General features: G+C 33.2%; 1 pseudogene; it reads right to left on the minus strand.

The window, feature by feature from the left end:
* Nucleotides 1-2028: 2028 nt before the first annotated feature.
* Nucleotides 2029-3904, minus strand: LOC107473003 (AAA-ATPase At2g46620-like; annotated as a pseudogene).
* Between the last annotated feature and the right edge of the window lie 2563 nt (nucleotides 3905-6467).

The raw sequence follows: 6467 nt of genomic DNA on the forward strand, positions 1-6467 counted from the left end.
CAAACTAATATTAAAGTCGGCATACAAAAACAAACCGACAGTTATAAGTCGGAACCAATCTAACAAATCGGCAACCATAAGTCGGAATCAATACAACAAGCCAACACCTATAAGTTGGAATTAATCTAAACAAACTGACACCTATAAGTCAGAATCACTCCAAACAAACTGATAATTATAAGTTTGAATCAATCAAAGCAAACCGACACCTATAAGTCGGTGCCATTCCAACAAACAATCACTTATAGGTCGGCATTAGTCCAACAAACAATCATCTATAAGCTTGTTAAAAAATATATTGAAATAAGCAACCCATTTTCTCATGACAAACTTGTCTAATTTTATTTTCAAGATTATCAGATTGATCTTGGGGGCTAATCCTCATATCTCTGAATTATAACACAACCGCATCTTTTCTATATCCTACCGAGTTATACCTCAAAAGCTCAACCTGCTTCTCTTAAAAATAATCAGGTCAAGCTAGGGGGCTATGATCTGGTCACTATAACTCGGCGAATACAAGCTATAATTCAGAGATTAGGTCTGATCTATCATTATAAGTCGGCCACGTAAGCTATAGCTCGGCCACTTACAAATTCAAAACAAAGCAGTTCGTGATCCATCCGTATAAGTCGGCCGTATGTGCTATAACTTGGCCACGTGCAGCAAATTGAAAAAGAGAACGGTTACTTGTTGATAACCCTAAAAAGACCTTTTCAAAAAAGTCACCAAATAATTCTCTGCCAGATTCTTGGACCGTATCCATACCTCATATCTCGGAATGAGGAGAACATATCACAATCAAGTCATATACAAATCTTATATAAACAGAACCAAGTAAACGTAGCAGGATAAGTCCCAACCTCCTCCGATGTTCCTCGACGGCTGAAGTATAGCTCGGCGTCTGTACTCTGAGGACAGAAAACTCTATACACACGGAAGAAAGAGTTATACCTCGGCACCAGAAGGAATTATATCTCGACTGAGCCACGTTTTCATGTCAATCATTTCATCCAGTGCGGGAAGCGAAGCGCCCATTAAATGCATAATTTTCTCTCTCCTGAAAACCAGTGCTAGCTCGAGGAAGAAACATCTCCGACAACATATTCACAAGCCGAGGTACACGGACATATTAAAAACTCGCCTTTGTTTTCTTACATGCACAAGACAAGCTTGGGGGCTATGATACGTGACGTATACCTCGACTGCCACGTAGCATACCGTATACTTCGGCTCTAAACAAAGTCAAATAGATAACAACCCACAAAATCCGGATAAGTTGTGAAAGCTCGGAAACACAACTGACTAATTCCAACGTTAACATCATAGATAACCTCGGCAAGAGCGGAAAATCTCGAAATACGCTCCAACCGAACAACCTAAAATGCCTATATAAACAAATGAGCAACCTCGAAGCAAGTCAGGTCACATAACTCACTCTGATTTATTATATTCACTTCTCTTAATTCCTATTCTTACTTGAGCGTCGGAGTACTTTTTGAAGGTACTTCCACTGCGGTATTCTAGCTTAGCCGACGTATAGCTCTTCTACCCGAACTTGATCAACACCAAAAGAGATCCTCATACCTCGGCTTCATATGCACGGAACACAATAAATTTATCGGTTTGCAGGGATTCGATACGTCTCAACTATGCAAACAATAAGCGTTTCATGTATTATCAAAACAATACGTCCTTTATGTATTATGCATTTTCAAAAACACGCCGTCTGATTCCTGTAAAACACAATTTCTTCTAATAATCAAATAAATTTCACCTTCTTCTATTATGAAATAAAAAATCCCATTATTGACAAAGTCCCCACAATAATAAGACTACTCATGACATTAATTATGTGATAGCTTTGTGTTGAATAATTCATTTTTAACAAAAGAAGTAGCCTACGAGTATTAAGTACTATTGAGATTTAATTTTGTGACTCTTAAGTTGTAAGGTAAAGTAAATTCTCTTATAAACTAAACTGCACTTGGATTCAATGGATTCACTTTTCATCTAAAATGATACAAGTAAAGCAAAGCCATTCATATGGTTGTATAATTCCTCATAGCATATAGCATATTCTTCTCCTATCCCAAATCCATTTACATTCTTTCCCACTGTACAGCCATCCCAATATGCCCAAAACCACTAACAAGATCCAACTTAACCATGATTCTATGAACAATTCACTTTCCAATCAAATAATTGTGTATGCATGTATGTATGAAACAAATAATTCCCTATGACCTAAACTTACATGAAAACTTTATATAACTTAATCCATACATAAAATTTTCACCAATGACCATGCCAATGCAACTAGGTATATTTTACCTATGCTTACGGCAAAAAAAATATTTGTACATGTATGATGTATGATCTATCATCTAATCATGGACCAATGTATTATTTGACGGTCGAGATCTTTTCCCATTTCTTAATTTGAACAAACCATACAATTTTCGAAAATCCTTAACAGCATTGCACCCATCTCCGCCGTCAACGTCATCACAGTCATCATAAGACTCACCCCACGCGCCAAAATCTCCTCCACCCGCGGGAACAGTTTGTGCTCCTTCACACCCAAGTGGCTACTCGCGAGTTCCTTGAACGATGTGAAATCGCACGTGGGAAAATGAATGTGAACGTCGACCCGACCCGGACGAAGCAGATCCGGGTCGACCCCATCCTTACTGTTCATCGTGAACACCATCACGCGCTCTTCTCCACAACACGCGCTAAGAATCCCGTCCATTATATTCAGCATCTGTATCCCCGTGGCGCTCGCCGCCGGCAACGATGATTCCGTCGTCGCGGCGACAACAAACTTGTCGAGATCTTCCACGACGACGATCGATTTCGGCGTCGTCTCCAGGAGGAGGAGCTTCAGATCTGAATCGCCACCGCGAACATTCTCGAGATCGACGTCGTAAACGTCGTATCCAAGGAAATTCGCCATAGCAGCGACGAAGCTCGATTTTCCGGTGCCGGAGGGACCGTACAGCAAGAAGCTCCGCCTCCAAGCTCGGCCGAGCTTCCGGTAATACTTTTTCCCTCGGAGGAACAATTCCAGATCTGATTTCACCTTGCTCCTCAGATCTTCCCCCATCGCGATCGTTTCGAACGTCGAAGGATGCGTGAACGGTACCGATCTCCACCTAACTCCTCCCTCGCCGTCTCCGGCGTTCACGAAAAGCCTCAATTCGCGTTTCCCGTTGCTCTCCATGTCGCCGGCGACGTCGTGGATGTGGCGGAGATAAGCCCCGAGAATTCTCCTCTTATCGTTTTTTCTGATCTTGAGCAAAAACGAACCGGTCCGGTTCTCATTATTCCGGTTCGGTTCGGTTTTCTGGTTGAACCAGTAGAGAGTTGCACCAAGAAAATGATCCTCTATGAGTTGATTTGCGTCGAGGCATAAAACGATATCGTTTTGGTTGGTTCCGGTAACGAGGTTCGTGAAATCAGAATCTTCAATTGAAGGAAGAGAATGCAAATAGAGAAAGACTTTTCTGTAAAGTGGGTTCGGTTGCATGCTCTCGTTGAGTTCGGGAACTTTAAGGTACTGATGAACGTAGAAAATTTCTTGTAACGTTTGTTGCAATTTCTTTGTGCTGTGGATTAATCCTGTTTTGAATAGCATAACCCGAATCAGGAATAGCAGGATTATTAGAATGAGGATTATCATTACAATAGTCATGGCAATGATATTGATAACAGTAATAACGGAATAATGATAACACTAATTAGTGTTAATGTTGGTTAATTTTGCGTGTTTAGTTTCAGAGACATGTTTGATATGAGGCTTGGAATTTGGAGGAGGAAGAGAAAGATGATGGAAGATGTTTTGTGTTTAAGGTATGTGTGAACACTAATAATCCTCTTTGAATACAATTTTCCATTTGAGGAATTTTGGGATGATATAATTAATAGGGGTAAGGTTAAGTGGTGTATTATATAGTAATTAAGTCACGTAATGTGCTTAGTTTAGTTTCCTTCTATTCAAGAGAAATTACGTGGGAGTGGGGAACTTGAAGAAGAAATTTTAGGTACTCTTTCCTTAGCTTGGCTATGCCAAATTAAGGGATATTCATTTATTATGTGATTAATAAAAAATTAATAATTAGTTACCAATAAAGTTACTGCACATAAAAATATATATAATATTTTATAAAAATTATTTTATTATTATAAATAAATTTAATGGTTCGTCTATTGCATATTTAATTATTCAATTATAATAGATTTAATTATTTTGATAATTTATTATGTAATTAAAAAAATTCAAATAAATATGTATAAATTAATAAAATTATTATTTGTATATTAAAATTAATTACTAAAATCAGATATTATGTATTTGTATATAAATATTTGTAAAATTTAATTTATTATTAACGTGTATTTTATATTTTAATATATATTTTATATTAGTAATTAATTTTAATATACATTTAACATAATTAATAAATTAAATATATACAAATATATAATAGATGATTTAGTATATGAAGTATTTTTGAACAACTAAATATATTGGAGTTGAATTAACAGAGAAAGGAAAGAAATAAGAACATATTTACAGTGCATGAAAGTTGTTAATATTTAAGTAACATGAAGTATGATGGTAATCTTATAAATTAGAAGAAAGAAACTCCTTATGGATATATTTCAAAATCTGAATACTAATATATATTAAATTATTGGATCATAATAATAAATAATTACCTTGCTTTGTCCACGGTAAACTTAATTGAAAAAACAAATTAAAAAACATTAGTATTCAACGTCAAAACAAATCGTGATTCAATGTTATCAATTATTTCTCTAATTAAGAAATAATTTCCTTATTAATCTATTCTCCCTATTATATTGAACGGACTTTGTAAACTTTCCTTATGTTAATATTTTCATATATTTCATCGTCACCTCTTTGAAAACCTTCCACACATGAAGAATTCATTTCTATACAACGTGTTAAAAGCAATATATGCAGTTTGGAATATTTTCTTACGAGGAAGTCTTTAATAATGTTACGATTTTGCTATAAAATTGTTTTGTAATCAACAATCAATTAATAGAGTAGTAGATGAGCAAAGATTAAGACCAGAATAAAAAAAATATTCTATAATCTCATTATCTGAATAATCATTTCTATATATGAATAATCATTTCTAAATCCATTTAGGTTTGGAAAATTATTCTGTCATGTCTTGTTTAATTTATAATTTTTCAATAATGTTCTCTTATTTGATGTACTTTTTGGTTTTTCTTTGAGTTTTTTCCAAAATACATATATACCTTACCATTGCAATGAATATTTTATTTTTGTATAAAATTCAATGTTTTCAATTTGGTGATTTTTTAAAGAAAAAATATAGGTAACTAACTCTTAATTCGTCAACTTTAAACAACTGTAATTAATAATTATTAATTTTACATTCTTTTAAAAAATAAAATTTAAATAATCACTAATTAATAAAAATTAATTAGTATGAAATGCAATTTTAAAATAAAATACTTCAAAACAGTATTTAGTGTCTACTATATGTCTATATATACAATGATGCAACTCAACTAGCTAATAATTAACTCATTAACTGGCATGCATGATGTAAAGTTATGCATGGACTTTATATATGTATATTCCAAATGGAGATTATAATTCCATTTGAAAATTATTTAATTCGAAAGTTCGAACTATATGGGGATAAATCACTCTTTGGACACTGCTTAATTATTTATTTGAAAATTTCTCAAATTAAATGCTTCGCATTTGCATGTGCTCTCATGCATCATCTAACTTTTCAATTAATTGGTCCCTTTTTATTTCATCTTTATATTAATGACGTTTCAGATTATCCTCAACCTCAATTAGATCATTCAATTCATCTTTTATAATTTGTTTTTGTGATGAAATCAGATTCCAACGTATGAGTCGGTTCATGACTATATTGTATTTTCAACCTACTTTTTGTTTGTTCTATATTCTCTATTTATTTGTTTTTCTGCTTTTGACAAAGTTTACGACATTAAGCTAATCAAATGTTGCTGGCCAATAATATAAGCTAATCAAATAGTTGATGAATATTTAACAATATAAAGTATGTTCCGATCCTAATTATATAGAGAGTGTATTCCCATAAAGATATTTAATATGTCTTTTTTTAAAGATATTTTTTAATGATTAAAATCTAACTTATATAATCGATCAAATTATGTTATTTTTGTCAAAATTATACTAAACAAATAGATTTGATCGAAAAATCGATAAACCAAATCTTAAACCGATCTAAATTAATATTTTTTTATAAAAATGACTATAATACTCTATTATAGAAAATGACTAAAATACTTCTATTATATATATTAATTTTGAGAATCCTAAATTTTAGTCCTTTATTTTTCTATCGTAGGGTTAGGATTTAGAATTTTTAAAATTAATATATATATATATAATAACAGTATTT

Source organism: Arachis duranensis, chromosome 2, assembly GCF_000817695.3.
Source record: "Arachis duranensis cultivar V14167 chromosome 2, aradu.V14167.gnm2.J7QH, whole genome shotgun sequence".
Lineage (NCBI taxonomy): Eukaryota > Viridiplantae > Streptophyta > Magnoliopsida > Fabales > Fabaceae > Arachis > Arachis duranensis.